The 18,576-nt window shown below is 50.0% G+C and overlaps 1 protein-coding gene across 3 annotated transcripts in view; it reads right to left on the minus strand.

Annotated features, from left to right (window-relative positions):
- The window catches only part of FOXK2 (forkhead box K2), an 84,861-nt gene that overhangs the window by 40,818 nt on the left and 25,467 nt on the right, over positions 1-18,576 (minus strand). The window lies entirely within an intron of this gene.

Here is an 18,576-nt window from a genome sequence, read left to right on the forward strand (position 1 = left end):
TTTCGTATTTTTAGCAGAGACGGGGTTTCTCCATGTTGGTTAGGCTGGTCACGAACTCCCGACCTCACGTGATCCGCCCACCTCGGCTTCCCAAAGTGCTGGGATTACAGGCATGAGCCATGGCGCCCAGCCTCCTTTTCTTTAAATAAAAAATCCTATCACCTTTTTCACTGTTGGCTCTGGCAAACAAAGAGCCAGGGACATTAAGCTACAGGGGAGAAGGTTTGCAGTGAACACTCTGGTTCACACTTCATGTAGCTTCCTTGACATGACTCAAGTAAAACATAACCAAAGGACATGCAAGCCAATACCTTCAAAGAATAAAATTTAAAAATAGTCCATAGACTCTGAGAGTCTCTAAGTCCCCATCACGAACCCAGTTCAACGACAGCCTATTTGTCTGTCTACAAACAACGCAAACAAGTGGCCGGCCACACTCAGCCCAGCTCACATCTGCGCACCCGGCGCGGGACTCTGCCCAGCTCACATCTGCGCACCCGGCGCGGGACTCAGCCCAGCTCACATCTGCGCACCCGGCGCGGGTACCCCTGCCACAGAGGAAGGCTCCGCCCACCACCCTGCCCTAGGGGCACCGGGGCACCTCCAGCCTGTGGAGGTCGGAGGCTATGCCATGGCCCTCCCACTTCGGGGACGTCTCCGAGGAGACACTTCCAAACCCTCTAGCTGGGGTCGGGAAGGGCAGCACCCGAGGGTTTCAACACTCGCTTCTTTGCCACGCTGCCGCTGCCTCCCCTCGCCCTTCTCCTTTCCCTGTGAGGCACAGGCAGGACAGCCAGTCCTCCCCACAGTCTTGGTGGACACAGCAGAACCTCACAGAGTGACCACCTCCTGGGTGTCCAGGACATCAGACTCTCTGGTTCCCGCTTTGCAGCGCTCCTTTTCAATCCCTTACTGGAGCCTCCTCTCTTCACCGCCCGATGTTCAATGTTCAATGCTCCAGGCCTCGACTCCAGTTTCTCCCTCTACCCTCCTCACTCCTGGCTCATCCAGGCCTCGGACCTTGAACTCTACACATACCCAAACGGCTCCAAAATCCCCACTTCCAGCTCCAGGGTCTCCCTATACTCTGGCCCCGCATAGGCATCAACACTGAGGCTCTCAAACAAGACTCCCAGCCCACGGTCCTCTCCCAGGACTCCCCTCAGCAGTGACAGGCAGCACTCAGGTGCTCAGGCCAGAAATACAGGAGTCCATCCCCCAGTGCCATCAGCTCTGGCCTTCAAAACACGTCCATCATGAAAACTGAAAAAGCTTCTCTGCCAAAACCCCTGTTAAGACACTGAAAAAGTAAGCCACCTTCTTTTCTTGTTCACCTTCAGGAGAAAACGTTTGAAAGCTGGGCAGAGTGACTCGCATCTGTAATCCTAGCACTTTGGGAGGCTGGGGAGGGAGGATTGCTTGAGTGCAGGAATTTGAGACTAGCCTGGCCAACAAAGACCCCTATGACCCAGGCTAGAGAGCAGTGGCACGATCACTGACCCACTGCAGCCTCGAACTCGCAGGCTCAAGCAATCCTCCGCATCAACTTCCTGAGTAGCTGGGACTAGAGGCACACGCCACCATGCCAGGCTCTGTTTCCCAGGCTGGTCTCAAACTCCTGGGCTCAAGTGCTCCGTCCACCTCAGTCTCCCAAAGTGCTGAAATTACAGGCGTGAACCACCGTACCTGACCTCGTCTATAAATGATATATTTAAGACAATGATCTTTTGGTCTATAAAGCTCTATTTTATTTTACATCCTTGCAAATTATTAACTGAATCAACTAAGACCAAGAGAGAAACAAACCACTGGTATCAAAACCAAAGGAAACAAAAAGAAAAAGAATCAGTAAAACAAAAGATAGCAAAATGCTTCCAGCTGCATCACAAAGCCAGGGGTGGAATCGCTTGAGCCCAGGAGCTCAAAGCCAGCCTGTGCCACACAGTGAGACCACGTCCCTTAAATAACAGGGAGAAGGGCCGGGCACGGTGGCTCACTCCTGTAATCCTAGCACTTTGGGAAGCCAAAACAGGAGGATAGTTTGAGACCAGCCTGGGCAACATAGTGAGACCGCTTCCCTTAAATAACAGCGAGAAGGGCCGGGCGCAGTGGTTCATGCCTGTAATTCCAGGACTTTGGGAGGCCAAGGCAGGCAGATCATGAGGTCAGGAGATCGAGACCATCCTTGCTAACACACTGAAACCCTGTCTCTACTAAAAATACAAAAAAATAAGCCAGGCATGGTGGCACACACGTGTAATCCCAGATACTCAGGAAGCTGAGGCAGGAGAATCTCTTGAACCCGGGAGGCAGAGGCTGCAGCGAGCCGAAATCTCGCCACTGCACTCCAGCCAGGGCGACAGAACGAGACTCCATTTAAAAAAAAAAAAAAAAAGTCTATCTAAAGCAAATATCTGCAACACTTCACACTGAGTGGCATTCACTGCTGGCTTTAGACCTTCCAAATTCAAACACCTGTTTATCACTACATTTTAAAAGAAAACTGGCACTTAATCTCTCAAGTCACCCGCTTGGCCCTCTTCCAGGTGTACTTTACCTCTTTTCCTTCCTGCTCTAAAGCTTTTTAATAAGCTTTCAGTACTGCTCTAAATAAATACCTAATAAATAATAAAACCGATCACCTGCCATGTGTCTGAGATCCGACCAAGCTCAGCTCCCTTTACACAGACATTACTTCTAGATTCTGCAAACAAGGGGGGGTGGGTGAGGGGTGGTGTGTGTGTACAGCTATCACCTCTGAGGACAACAAGGAAGACCAGCCTGGCACGAGGTTCCAGCAGGATCCGAAAGTCACCCTAGACTCCCACCCACCATCTCCTGAGTCCTCCTCACTGCTAATGAGCAGCCCGTCCCACGTGGGGGCGTGTTCCCAGGACCACCCACCCTCTCATACCAGCCTAACAGCTTACAACCCAGGGGTTCTCACAGAACCACGTGGACACAAACAGGGCAAGGTGCTTGGATGCCAAGCGGCTCTGCCATCCCTGCTGGGCTCCCCACATGACACTGGCTCTGAGCTGAGCGCAGCTGTGGAGTCTGCATGGTCGCTAGCCAGTAGTGGAGATGGGTAGAACAGCGAGCACCAACCGCGCAACCTCAGACTGAAGCTCAGTGGAAAACTGCACTCCACAACCACATAACAGACACTCAGGACACCAAATCAAACACTGTACTACTAGGCCAGGCTCAGTAGCTCACGCCTGTCATCCCGGCACTTTGGGAGGCTGAGGCAGGAGGATCACCTGAGGTCAGGAGTTCGAGACCAGCCTGACCAACATGGTGAAACCCCACTGCTACTAAAAACATAAAAATTAGCCAGCATGGGCCAGGCACAGTGGCTCACACCTGTAATCCCAGCACTCTGGGAGACCAAGGTGAGCGGATCACGAGGTCAGGAGATCGAGACCATCCTGGCTAACACAGTGAAACCCTGTCTCTACTAAAAACAATACAAAAAACTAGCCGGGCGTGGTGGCGGGCACCTGTAGTCCCAGCTACTCGGGAGGCTGAGGCAGGAGAATGGCGTGAACCCGGGAGGCGGAGCTTGCAGTGAGCCGAGATCGCGCCACTGCACTCCAGCCTGGGCGACAGAGCGAGACTGTGTCTCAAAAAAAAAAAAAAAAAAAAAAAAAAAAAAAGATGTAAAGATGTGAACAGTGACTTCTTCCCACAGACGCATCTGGTGTCCACTGTGCTATATTTATTCCATGTCCACCCTGAACTTCTGCAGAAGGCGCAGCCTTGACCAGCAGAACAGACTCCCTGCCGGTCCTCCCAGGAGAGGGCTCCAGCAGTGTGCACCATTCCAACAGGCAAAGAGGCGAGTTCTTCCTCCCCTGTGGGGGCAGTAGCCCTAGAACGATGGGGAACCCAATGTCCTCTTAGTGTTGCGTTTGCTTTTCATACAACAGGACCACACCCCCATATTATCTGTGAGCTCGCACTTCTCCCTAGAGTCATGAACAACGTCCTCGTCCAGGCCTGGCTGAGTGCTCTCTGCGGACGGGGCACTGCCACACTGAGCCATCCTTCCCTTGCATCGGTTCTGTTTCCTTTTTGTTTTGAGGCAGGGTCTCGCTCTGTAGCCCAGGTTGGAGTGCAGCGACAACCATAGCTCACTGCAGCCTCAACTTTCCAGGCTCAAGGGATCCTCCTGTCTCAGCCTCGAGTAGCCAGGACTACAGGCACACGCCACCATGTTCAGCTAATTTTTATTATTCTCATTTTTTGCAGAGACAAGGTCTCCCAATGTCACCCAGGCTGGTCACAAACTCCCGGGCTCAAGTGATTCCCCCTGTCTTGGCCTCCCACACTACTGGGAGCACAGGCATGGGCCACTGTACCCAACCCCAGTGTTTCCAGTTAAAGACAACAGTCGGCGCTGTGGCGACTCCACTGCAGAGGATGCTCAGGAACACGGGCATTTAAAATGAGGAAGAGGCAGGCGCGGCGGCTCACACCTGTCATCCCAGCATTCAGGGAGGCCGAAGCAGGAAGATCACTTGAGCCCAGGAGTTCAAGACCGGCATCAGTAACACAGCAAGACCCCCACATATCTATAAAACATGTTTAAAAACTTACCCAGGATGGTGATGCACACCTGTACTTCCAGTGACTCAGAGGCTGAAACAGGAGGATTGCTTGAGCCTGGGAGTTTGAGGCTGCAGTGAGCTGTGATCGTACCACTGCACTCTAGCCTGGGCAACAGAGCAAGATCTCATTTCTAGTTTTTAAAAAAAAGGCAGAGGCCGGGCACGGTGGCTCACACCTGTAATCCTCAGCACTTTTGGAGGCCAAGGCAGGTGGATCACCAGAGGTCAGGAGTTCAAGACCAGCCTGGCCAACATGGTGAAATACCATGTCTACTAAAAATACAAAAATTAGCCGGGCATGGTGGCATGCGCATGTAATCCCAGCTACTTGGGAGGCTGAGGCACGAGAATCGCTTGAACCTGGGAGGCGGAGGTTGCAGTGAACTGAGATTGTGCCACTGCACTCCAGCCTGGGCGACAGTGTGAGACTCTGTCTCAAAAAATAGATATAAAAAATAAAAATAGGCCGGGCGCGGTAGCTCATGCCTGTAATCCCAGCACTTTGGGAGGCTGAGGCAGGAGGATCACCTGAGGTCAGGAGTTCGAGACCAGCCTGACCAACATGGAGAAACCCCATCTCTACTAAAAATACAAAATTAGCCAGGCGTGGTGGTACATGCCTGTAATCCCAGCTACTTGGGAGGCTGAGGCAGGAGAATCGCTTGAACCTGGGGGGTGGAGGTTGCAGTGAGCTGAGATCATCATGCCATTGCACTCCAGCCTGGGCAACAAGAGCAAAACTCTGTCTCAAAAAAAAATAATAATAATAACAATAATAAAATAAAAATAAAAGAGAGGCCAGACACGGTGGCTCACGCCTGTCATCCCAGCGCTTTGGGAGGCCGAAGCAGTTGGATCACCTGAGGTCAGGAGTTCAAGACTAGCCTGGCCAACATGGTGAGACCCTGACTCTACTAAAAATACAAAAATTAGCCAGGGGTGGTGACACGTGCCTGTAATCCCAATTATTCAGGAGGCTGAGGCTGAAGAATCACTTGAACCAGGGAGGTGGAGGCTGCAGTGAACCAAGATCCTGCCACTGTACTCTAGCCTGGGTGACACAGAAAGACTCTGTCTCAAAAAAAATAAAAATAAAAATAAATAAAAGAGAGAGACGGGAAGGTGCTGCTGGCCATCTGCTCACAGCCTCTGACCAAAAGCATGGGGATGTGCTGTTCGTCCTCCATCCTGGCTGCCACAGAACAAGCCCAGCCCCAGTCCCGGTCCCAGCAAGGTGAGGGAGGTGCTCTGTGTTTTAATCTAAGTGTGAGCCTCTCCACGTTGATAAGCCATGAAATACATTTAAAAGCTATCCAGATGTCCTGGCAACTTTTTTTTTTTTTTTTTTTTAGACGGAGTCTCACTCTGTTGCCCAGGCTGGAGTGCAATGGCGCAATCTTGGCTCACTGCAACCTTCGACTCCCTGGTTCAAGCAATCCTCCTGCCTCAGTCTCCTGAGTAGCTGGCATTACAGGCACCCACCACCACGCCCTGCTAACTTTTGTATTTTTAGTACAGACAGGGTTTCACCATGTTGGCCAGGATGGTCTCAATCTCCTGACCTCATGATCCACCCACCTAGGCCTCCCAAAGTGCTGGGATTACAGGCGTGAGCCACCGCGCCCGGTGACAGTGACCTATTTCTTTTACCTGGGTTGTGACTGCATGGATATGCACACTATAATTATAATTTATTAGAATGTAGGTTACATTCGAAACAAGATACATTAAAACTGTTTTCAGGTTCTCTATGGAGTTCAGTTACCTTGGAAATCCTTGTTCCCCTTTTCAAAACTAGAAATTAAAAGTTGTGGAATAATTTTGGATGAGTTGCCTCATGACACTAGAAAGAGCCGCAAAATGTTACAACAGAACGGAGGTGGGGGCGAAACCAGATGCCTGGGGTTAGGTCCTCCTGGGACCTGTGTCTTCCCCACATGGCTGCAGGGCAATGAGCTCAGTGCAGGACCACCTGCAGCTGGTGTCTTGGCTGGAAGGGCCCCTGACTTCCCCAAGGCCTGAGGTGCCTCTTCCCTGGCCCTGCAACTTTCCTTCAGAGAAGCACTTGGGGTCAATGATGGAGTTTAAGTGTCTGGAAGACACTAGGCTGATGAGGTGGCTGTCTCACACAGTCAGCCCATCCCAATTCCTGGCACTGTGTGTTCCTAAAAGTACTTTATTTGGGGCTGGGAGCGGTGGCTCACGCCTGTAATCCCAGCACTTTGGGAGGCCTAGGCGGGCAGATCACCTGAGGTCAGGAGTTCAAAACCAGCCTGGCCAATATGGTGAAACGCTGTCTCTACTAAAACTACAAAGATTAGCCAGGCATGGTGGCCCACACCTGTAATCCCAGCTACTCGGGAGGCTGAGGCAGGAAGAACTGCTTGAACCCGGGAGGCGGAGGTTGCGGTGAGCCCAGATCGAGCCACTGCACTCCAGACTGGGCAACAGAGTGAGACTGTCTTGGAAAAGAAGAAAAAAAAAAAAAACCTTACTGGATTCTGCAAGATTTGTAATGAAGCTCAGTATAGACTAGGAATCTGTTTACAAACCTGAGACGTCTGACCAAAAATGGAAGGAAGGGACAGGTTAAGAGATGCACTACATGAAAGGAACACCAGGTGGCAGAAAGCAGAATGGCAAATCCCTAAGTAAAAACTGACCAGAAACGTGAACCCCAGAAGAGGACACAGAGCACCTAGGAGGGGGTGTGCACCTCAAACCACAAATCAGAACCGACCCAGTAGCAACGCAGCAGCTGACAGTTTCAAACCTATTTGGAGGGCCCTGATAAAAATTCAATTTCCTTCACTTGAACAAACCAACAACTTAAACTGGATTCAGTGTCACAAACATCCTTCTAGCCTGGCTCTCTTTCTCCTGTTCTAGTTCCTTGTGGGAATGGAAATTATTACAAATGCAATGTGCAGGCCAATGGTCTGGAGTTTATGAATTAACAGACTCATGAAGAAGCTCTAAGGACTCCAAAGACGGGTTCCTTAGGAACAAAGCCAGACTTTGTTGCAAGACTTCAGTATTAACCAACATCATACAGCCCCACAGAAATGAATCAGATTTAAATAAGTCTCCAACTTTAAGGAGAATTAAATTTAGTGATGTCTCTTTATGCAAAGCAAGTTCAACCAACTAGCCGATTTGTCAAACTATTCCCTACAACCAGTTTCAAAAAAGTACTCAAGGCCACGTCTGGTGGCTCATGCCTGTAATCCCAGCACTTTGGGAGGCCGAGGTGGGCGGATCACGAGGTCAGGAGTTCGAGACCATCCTGGCTAACATGGCGAAACCCCATCTCTACTAAAAATACAAAAATTAGTCAGGCGTGGTGGTGGGCGCCTGTAGTCCCAGCTACTCGGGAGACTGAGGCAGGAGAATGGCATGAACCCGGGAGGCGGAGACTGCAGCAAGCTGAGATCACGCCACTGCCCTCCAGCCTGGCAACAGAGCGAGACTCTGTCTCAGGAAATAAAAAAAAAGTACTTGAAAGCAGCCCCACAGTCAGCCACCATCTGCGTCACAGCAACGGGACAAACGTCCCTCTGGGGCAATGTCCACCACAGGCGCAACTGCTGTGTCCCTGGAGCTTAGCTGATTCCAATGGTGTTTCATGTCTTAAGGGCTCATCACACATCCCAAGGTCTAGGGGCCTCTTCGCAGCCACACCCCTGAATGTGGATCTAATGAACACAGACCCAGAGTCAGACCCCTCCAGAAACATCCAAAGTCCCCGAAAGCCATGTTTGTGCTTCTGTGGAGCGACAGCATGGCTGGGAACCTGCATAACAAAAGCCCCTGCCATTCGAGCAGGCCATGTGTCCTTGACATGCAGCGGAGACAAGGCCAGGGCCAACACAGCTCAGAGCAGCAGGTCTGGTCCCAGGCAGTCCCTCTGAGAGGCAAGCACAGAAGAGCTGCCTCTGGCCTTGACACCTGCCTGGGCTGTGGCCTCCAGGATGGCCCTGCTTCCCCCAGACTCCTGACGTCCTTTTCTGCCATGACACAGATACCTCAGACGACTCAGAAAAAATGCTCCATGGGTGAGCTCCTTTCTGCCTATTTAAAAAACAAGTCCGGCTGGGCACGGTGGCTCACGCCTGTAATCCCAGCACTTTGGGAGGCCATGGCGGGCAGATCACCTGAGGTCAGGAGTTCAAGATCAGCCTGGCCAACATGGTGAAACCCCATCTCTACTAAAAATACAAAAATTATCCAGGTGTGGTGGCGCGTGACTCTAATCCCAGCTACTTGGGAGGCTGAGGCAGGAGAATCGCTTGAACTCAGGAGGCAGAGGTTGCAGTGAGCCGAGATCATGCCACTGCACTGCAGCCTCAGCAACAGAGCGAGACTCTCTGTCTCCAAAAATAAAAAAGAAAGAAAATTTAACAAACTCTTTCCAATTTGTGATTTTACATAACGGGGTGACCTACAGAGCACCTGTCAGGTTTGGAGCCTTACAGAGCCACGGAGATGCTTGACCAGAGTGGCTGCAGAGGTCACTCTGCACTCCAGAGCCCTGTTCGGGATGCCGCTCTTCAACCACCTCAGCCAAGTGCTCACAGCCAGCATCACTGTCCCCCCCCCGGCACAAAATGACACCAGGGTGACACGGCCATGGTGCCCGGAGAGGACACAACTTCACCTCCAGAGTTCCTGCCAAAGGTAACTAACCTAGATCTAACCAAGAGGAAACATCCAACAAATCCTAATTGGACACTGGACGAAATCACTAATGCTGTGCTCTTCAAAAACATCAATGTCGGCCGGGCGCGGCGGCTTATGCCTGTAATTCCAGCACTTTGGGAGGCCGAGGCGGGTGGATCACGAGGTCAGGAGATCGAGACCACCCTGGCTAACACGGTGAAACTCCGTCTCTACTAAAAATACAAAAAATTAGCCGGGCGCGGCGGTGGGCGCCTGTAGTCTCAGCTACTCAAGAGGCTGAGGCAGGAGAATGGCGTGAACCCGGGAGGCGGAGCTTGCAGTGAGCCGAGATAGCACCACTGCAGTCCAGCCTGGCCGAAAGAGCGAGACTCTGTCTCAAAAAGAAAAAAAAAAAAAAAAAATCAATGTCACAGAAGACAAAGGCTGAGGACGGCCACATACAGAAGGGGATTAGAGCGATGGGAGGGGTCAGCGCGACACAGGGCCCATCAGTGAAGGGCAGGAGCGCCGGTGGGTGGAGCCTGGAGAAGGTCGCCGTTAGGCCACAGCTGCCGTAGAGTGCTCACTGGGGCGGGCACAGAAGAGGATGCCTGCAGGAAAAGTGTCACCTTTGCAACTGCCCCTCGAATATCTCAGGAGAGGGAGAGAGACTGAACATGTGGGTTTGGTGAAACAGTAATAGAGTGGGAATCTGGGAAAATGGAAGTTCTCTGTACTATTTTTGCAATTTTGCTTTAATTCTGAAGTAATTTCAAAAGAAAAAGAAAAACATTTTTAAGCCTTCAAAATGTCCAATGCAAACCTCAACGCTAGTCTAGGCCTGTGGCCAGGCTGGGAGCGTGTGCCTTGGTCCGTCGCGAGGGGAGTGCGGACATGGAGAGTGTTTGGAAGCCACTTCATTTTTTGAATCATTTTATGGTGTTTGATAGAAGCATCGGTTCATGTTGGACTGGGCCTTCGCCACAGACAGCCTGAGAAGCCTGCTCCAGACACCGTCCTTTCAGCGTCTCTGCTCCTGGGGTGGTCTCTGTGTCAGTCCCATCAGCCAGATTCCATGGACCATAGTGTGGGACCCAACAGTTAAAAAACGTACGAAACGCTGCCTCACTGCCATTCCTCACGAATTCCCGACCCTCGAGGGCCACCGAGAAGCTGCCTCACTGCCATTCCTCACAAATTCCCGACCCTCGAAGGCCACCGAGACGCTGCCTCGCTGCCATTCCTCACCAATTCCCGACCCTCCTCGAGGGACACTGAGACGCTGCCTCGCTGCCATTCCTCACCAATTCCCGACCCTCCTCAGGGGCCACCGAGACGCTGCCTCACTGCCATTCCTCACCAATTCCTGACCTTCCTCGAGGGCATGTATTCCTTACAGTTGGCCTCATGCTAAGCCAGAAAAGTGCAGCTCAGTTTTGTGGAGGACAGGGCAGTGGCACGGCCACACTCGCACCAAGTGACCTTCTCTGATCCTGTGTTCTGTCATTCACCCAGCACAAGTGATGTCCACTACGTCTACACACCATCCTGTCAGTGGGCTTCCAAATTATGGCCCAAGAAACTCGAGTCTGGTAATGCCGCACTACGTGGTTCAGATTTCTCCTCCCCTTGGAAAATATTCATCCCGCTCCTGTATGTAGTGATACTCACCAGAACAATGTTTTCCAAACCATGTTACTCTAGCATGGCCCTGGCCATCCCGACCCACAGTGTCCCCCCATTAGCACAGGCTGAACCTTGCTGCTGTCACAGCGGCCCCTGGGTCTCTGGGCTGGAAATCGACGTCTGGCTCGGCTTCACCGTGCTCATCTTTGTTAGTAGCTGCTCAGTGCCACGTTTCCTTCCTCTGGGGCCCAGGCTGATGCAGTGGCCCCATTTAGGAAAACTGCTGGTCCCAAGGCAGGGGACAAACACAAAGACAGAAGCACGTCCACAGCTAAGCCTGCAGCCAGTGGGTAAAGGGGCCCACAATACAGGGAGGACCCCTCGTACTAAAACTTGATAATACAATCTTTCATGATCAGGAGTCCTTATATACACCAGTGACCCATAAGCAGGCACCCACCCTACCTGGCCTTTTCAACTGTGCTGAGAGCAACACGCGTCAACGCCCTGTGCCTCACACCCTGAGGACTCCGCAAGGGGGAGCCCAGGGCCCACGGCTGCCACCACCCAGAGTGCAGTGGGTGCTTCCCCACAGTCCAAGGACTCGCCCCAAAAAGGGGTGTGCAGGAGGTGGAGCACCGTGCCAGGCCCAGGAAAGGGCTCCCCTGCCCCTCCTTGGAGGAGGTCTGAGTGGCAAGTGTCATCTTAAAGCACACAAATTACAAATAGCTTGACAAAGCTGAAGACCACCACGCCCGGCTAGTTTTTTGTATTTTTAGTAGAGACGGGGTTTCATCGTGTTAGCCAGGATGGTCTCAATCTCCTGACCTCGTGATCCAACCGCCTCGGCCTCCCAAAGTGCTGGGATTACAAGTGTGAGCCACCGCGTCCGGCCTTTCAGCACAAATCTTCTAACCTAAGCCTCCGAAGCTTAAAACGGGCTTTGACACCTAATCAAGACCATCCTGGCTAACATGGTGAAACCCTGTCTCTATTAAAAAATACAACAAAAATTAGCCGGGCACGGTGGCAGGCGCCTGTAGTCCCAGCTACTCAGGAGGCTGAGGCAGGAGAATGGCGTGAACCCAGGAGGCAGAGCTTGTAGTGAGCAGAGATCGCACCACTGCACTCCAGCCTGGGCGACAGAGCGAGACTCCATCTCAAAAAAAAAAAAAAAAAAAAAAAAAAAAATCCCGCCTCAGAAGGGCCAGGCATGGAGTTTAATGCCTTACTGCCAACATCTTGAAGTTCCTAATCATTTATCTTTAAATTGGTGTTCTGTAGTGAAGTTCAATGGGACACAGCCCATCTTGCTCCTGCACCCCCTTCTTCCCCCACAACTGTGCAATGTCCCTGGTGGGGTGTGAACACGGGTGCCTTGCTTCAGACACGTATTCCTGGGAAAGCTTGAAGTCAAGTGGCAAATTAAAAACACTATGGCAGGCCAGAAGTCCACGGAAGACATGAAGAAGCTCTTTTCTTGTTTTCCTTTTTTGTGTGTTTGTTTGTTTAGAGACAAGGTCTTGCTCTGTCGCCCGGGCTGGAAGGCAGTGGCACAATCATGGCTCACTGCAAGCCCAGGCTCAAGCGATTCTCCCGCCTCAGCCTCCTGAATAGCTGGGATACAGGCATGTACCACCACACCTGGCTGTTTCGTTTTTGTAGAGATGGGGGTCTCACTGTATTTCTGAAGCTGGTCTCAAATTCCTGGGCTCAAGCGATGCACCCACCTCAATCTCCCAAAGTGCTGGGATTACAGGCATGAGCCACTGAGCCCGGCCTTTTCCTGCTTTCTCAACTACAGGTCCCACATTTTCATTCTGCACTGGACCCCACGTTATGAAGCTGGCCCTATACTCTAAGGTATAAATATTAGTAAATGGTGCATGTCCTCAGGCAGCTCCGCCTCTGTAGGCACATATCAGGGAGCCTCGATTCCAGAAACATTCATAACCAGGAGGCTGGTGTTGGGTGTTCCAACAACACATGTGATGAGCAGCTCTGTAAGTGGCTGTCGAGCACTCCAGAGTTTTTCTTTGGCTTGGAGAGTAATTTTGGGGGTTTTGGCCCCCCTCTCCCATTTGCTGCACTGTAACTGTGATAAGGAAGGTGCTGGAAAGGGCTGCCAGGTCTGCAGTTCGGTGTGGCAACTTGCTGTTGGGGTAAAGGCTGGCTCACGAGCGCACACCCACTTAAGATCCTCACACTCAGAGCTACAGGCAAGGGCCACACCCAGAAGAGGAAGGAGGTCGACTTCAAGTGGCCTTGTAAGTCAAAGACACCTTCTCCTTTAATGTTCAGTCATTCGGGATGTGTTTTAGACTAAGGAAGACTTCCACTCCAGGTCCTGCCAGAGGCTGCTGTGAGAAACTACCACACTGGTCCTCTCATCTGCATCACCAGACAGCAGCTGGGGATCTTGGTGCGGATGGCGGGGTCAGGCTCTCTGGAGGTCTCGCGGGTGGTGGCAGTGGCAAGTGCACCGAGCACACAACATCACAGCCCTCCTGTGCTGATGCATCGAGATGCAACCACTCCTCGGAGGTGAGAATGCTCGAGATCATTCTACCCCACACCTGCCCAAATGACATTCACGTAAAACCAAAAAGGGCTCTCCACCAAACGTCCATGCCTCTCCCAGGGTGAGGTCACAGGAGAGGCTGTGGGACAGCACCTGGGTCCCTTCCTTTCTCTATTCAGTCCACAGCAATTCCTTCTGCTAATTCAGCAGAGCAGTAGCCTCCAAACGGTTTTGACTGTACACCTCTAAGTGAAAAATTAAGTAGAAATCAATATTTGGATATATGAAATACAGTATCAAGAAACAAGGTGAAGGATGGAATGGGAAAATATTCACAATACACCTATCTCATAAAGGACTTCTGTTCAGGGTATATAAACAAAGCTTAATATTCAGTAAGAAGGTAAACAACCCATTAAAAATGGTCGTTCACTACAGATGACATAGAAATGGCCAAAAGCACATGCAGAGATGCTCAACACCACTGATCATCAGTAAAAGGCAAATTAAACCACAATTGATGTAAATGATCCAAAGTATTAAAAAAAAAATACACATACCGACATACCACTACACACCCAGAGAATGGCTAATATAAGAAGACTGACAAAACCAAGTGCTGACAAGGATATGGAGCAACTAGAGCTGTCACATACTGCCAGCAAGAATACACACTGGCGCAACTGCTCTGGAAAAGTGGGTCAGCTTTTCTGTGAAATAAATGCACACTGACCACCTGGCCCCACCACTCGTAGTTATCTGTGAAGAGAAGTGAGAGCACCAGTTCACACAAATGTGACTCCTACACAGACGTTCACAGCAGCGTGATGCACAGCAGCCCAGACTGGACACTGTCTAGACAGTCAGCCGTAGGTGAATGGATCCACAAATGGGGGTACATCCACAGAAGAGAATACACTAAGCTGCCGCCCAGCAATTGCAAAGGAAAATTGCCCACACAAGTAACATGGATGAACCTCAAATATACCATGTGAATAAGAGTGAGCCAAACACCAGTATATTCTACGTGATTCCATGTCTATGAAACCCTGGAAGAAAACACTTCTACGGGAGGGGAGGCACAGAGGTGACTGTCTGGGACTCTCCGGGGGGATGAGGCTGACCGCCAAGGGGCAAGAGGAAGGTTTGGGGTGAGGGGTAATACCTAGATCTATTATTTTGATTGGGATTTCGGTTACATGGATGTATACAGCTGTCAAAACTCTTTGAAAGGTACCCTTAAAATAAGTTTGTTTTATGTGAAATATTCCTCAAAAAAAAGTTTAAAGGAAAAATAAGCTGGCAACAATATATTAATATATGTATAAACTATATTACAGTATTGCACACTGTAAAACATAAAAATAGCAACTAAGCAGCATGAAAAAAATAACCAGAAGTATTATTTTTCTTCCTAAACTCTTAAAACAAGCTTGTCCAACCCACGGCCCATGGGCCGCATGCAGCCCAGGATGGCTTTGAATGTGGCCCAATACAAATTCATAAACTTTCTTAAAACATTATGATTTTTGTGATTTTTTCAGCTCACCAGCTCTTGTTAGTGTAGACAATACTTTTTCCAATGTGGCCCAGGAAAGCCAAAAGACTGGACACCCTGAGTGTAAAATATCACCTCGATCACTTCCGGGGAACCACATTGGAAACTAATACTACACCCTGAATATTCTAAACACAGGGAGTATGATGCTTAAGGTTGCAGCTTTAAAATCAATAATAATAGACAGTATACCATATAAGAGAGATCTGCGTATTCTTTCTTTCTCCTTCCTTCCTTTTTTTTTTCTTTGACGGAGTTTTTGCTCTTGTTGCCCAGGTTGGAGTGCAGTGGCGCCATCTTGGCTCACTGTAACCTCCGCCTCCCGGGTTCAAGTGATTCTCCCACCTCAGCCTCCAGAGTAGCTGGGACTACAGGCACCCACCACCACGCCCGGCTAATTTTTGTATTTTTAGTAGAGACGGGGTTTCACCATGTTGGGTGGGACGGTCTCGATCCCCTGACCTCAGGTGATCCATCTGCCTTGGCATCCCAAAGTGCTGGGATTCCAGGTGTGAGCCACCATGCCCGGCCTGAGTTCTTTATTTAAAAGTGAGTTTTAGGTTGGGCTCAGTGGCTTACACCTATTATCCCTGAATTTGGGAGTCTGAGGTGGGAGGAACACTTGAGCCCAGGAGTTCAAGACCAGCCTGGGCAACATGGTGAGACCCCCATCACTGTTTTAAAAAAAAAAAAGAAAAGAAAAGCAAGCTGTTACCTCTGTTTGACACTGGGACGCAGCCCTTCACTCTTGGGGCACTCTACAGATTACCTCTCACTCCACTCTGGACCTGCAGCAAAGAGCTCCTGCATGTGCACTCAGACTCCTAGCTTCCCCACCACACTTACAAGGTGAGCTGCACTGAGAGGTGAACATTTGCTAATGTGCAGAAAAGTATTTTTAATATACCATGCTGGCCGGGTGCAGTGGTTCATGCCTTTAATCCCAGCACTCTGGGAGGCCGAGGCAGGTGGATCACCTGAGGTCAGGAGTTTGAGACCAGCCTGGCCAACATGGCGAAATCCCGTCTCTACTAAAAATACAAAAATTAGGCAGGAGTGGTGGCGGGCACCTGTAATCCCAGCTCCTCAAGCGGCTGAGGCAGGAGAATCGCTTGAACCTGGGAGGTGGAGGTTGCTGTGAGCCAAGATGGCACCACTGCACTCCAGCCTGGGCGACCTAGCGAGACTCCATCTCAAAAAAAAAAAAAAAAAAAATTATGCTTGGTATCAAGTAAGCACATGGAAGGATCTTCAACATCATTAGTCATTAGGGAAATGCAAATTAAAACCACAATACCTGCTAAAATACATAAAAAAAAGAGAGAGAGAAAATGTCAAAAGTTGAGGTAGCTGTGAGGCACCCTGAACTGGAACTCACACAGCATAAATGGCTATAAACTGCACAAAGCGCTTTCTAACATGTTGGTAAGAAAGCTGAACACATTGGCCAGGCGCAGTGGCTCACGCCTGTAATCCCAGCGCTTTGGGAGGCCGAGGCAAGTGGATCACCTGAGGTCCGGAGTTCGAGACCAGCCTGGCCAACATGGTGAAACCCCGTCTCTGCTAAAAGTACAAAAATTAGCCAGGCGTGCTGGTGCACACCTATAATCCCAGCTACTCAGGAGGCTGAGGTAGGAGAATCACTTGAACCCGGGAGGTAGAAGTTGCAATGAGCCAAGATCGTGCCACTGCACTCCAGCCTGGGAGACAGAGCAAGACTCTGTCTCAAAAAAAAAAAAAAAAAAAGCCTTCCAACATTAAAAAAAAAAAAAAAAAAAAAACTATAAGAATATTCACAGCAGTTGGCCAGGCACGGTGGCTCACGCTTGTAATCCCAGCACTTTGGGAGGCCGAGGCGGGCGGATCACGAGGTCAGGAGATCGAGACCACGGTGAAACCCCGTCTCTACTAAAAATACAAAAAATTAGCCTGGCGTGGTGGCGGGCGCCTGTAGTCCCAGCTACTCAGAGAGGCTGAGGCAGGAGAATGGCGTGAACCCAGGAGGCGGAGCTTGCAGTGAGCCGAGATCGTGCCACTGCACTCCAGCCTGGGCGACAGAGCGAGACTCCGTCTCAAAAAAAAAAAAAAAAAGAATATTCACAGCAGCATTATTCATAACAGCCCCAAATAAAATTACTTTAAATGTCCACCTATAGCAGAATATTGAATCGTCGTATACCCACGTTACTACTTTCCAGTAATGAGAATAAATGGCCAATAGCTACGTGCAAAAATATAGACTAACCTCAGAAACACAGTATTCAATAAAAAAACATCATCTCCTACAAAGGACTCTGTACAATTTCATGTATAGGAAGTTCAAAAGCAAACAAAACTAATTTATGGTTTAGAATTCAGGATAGGAATTCCAAGCCGAGGAGGAGTGGGAGGCCCTGGCTGGGAGAGGTGGATGCTGATGACGTCACGTCTTCACTAGAACAGACCATGCCAGTGGTTCTTACTGAGCTATACTTAGAATCTGTGCACTTTTCTGTGTCTCGATGATACTTTTACAAGTGGAGAGTAATGGAGACCAACTAAGAAACCACTCCAGAAGTCCAGGTGAGAAACCACTAGGTCAACAGCGATGGGGAAGAAGGAAGAGCAGGTGACAGATCTGAGAAACGCTCAGGTAGGACAGACGGGGCAGATCAACAATTCTTTTTTTTTTTAATTATTTTTTTTCCATCTCCGTAAATGCAGAGCAGCAGACCACACCATGGAGAGGGTGCGCCCCCGGGACCTGGGTGGGCAGCACTGGCTCCCAAGAGGAAAGGAGAACAGACTGTAGCACCACAGACGCAGAGCTGGACGGAAGCCACCACTGAGGACGGCCACCTGCTAGAACTGCACTCTGCACACCCCTCCCACAGCGACTTGCCTGGAGTAGCTCTATGCCCCATAAAGGTCCACAATCCCTTTTCCACAATTCCAAAAAGCAAAAAGCTCCAAAAAATCTGACCTGAAATCATCTGGCAGCCAATTCTGACCTAAACTGAGAAAGAGCTAATTATACCCTTCAATTAGCCCACTTAGTGAGAATATTCATGAGTTCAGCAACAGAAATGCTCACATGTTGGATGACGCAGTCCTGGGAGTAAGAAATCATACCCAGTACACACGCTGTGCTACTGTTGTAAAAGCCAGTCTGCTCTGATTCCAAAGCATCTCTAGGCCCATGGTTTTGGGTGGTGTGTGTGTGTGTGTACTGTACCAGCACAGTGCCATTTCCCTAGGACTTTCTCCACAAATATCCTAATTTAAGGGGAAAATTAGGTGGCTTACATAAAAAAAAAGAATAAATCCATTTACTGTCTAGAGAAGATGATCAATTAGTATTTTTGTTGTTGTCATTAATAGATGATAAATGCACATGGCATAAAATGTAAAAGCCAAAGAATTTTCAAAGTAAAAGCTTGGCCGGGCACAGTGGCTCACGCCTATAATCCCAGCACTTTGGAAAGCCGAAGTGGAAGGATCGACTGAGCCCAGGAGTTCGAGACCAGCTTGTGCAACATAGTGAGACCTCATTTCTAGTTTAAAAAAAAAAAAAAAAAAAGCTTGGCCGGGCACAGTGGCTCAGGCCTGTAATCCCAGCA

This window comes from Symphalangus syndactylus, chromosome 14 (genome assembly GCF_028878055.3).
Source record: "Symphalangus syndactylus isolate Jambi chromosome 14, NHGRI_mSymSyn1-v2.1_pri, whole genome shotgun sequence".
NCBI lineage: Eukaryota > Metazoa > Chordata > Mammalia > Primates > Hylobatidae > Symphalangus > Symphalangus syndactylus.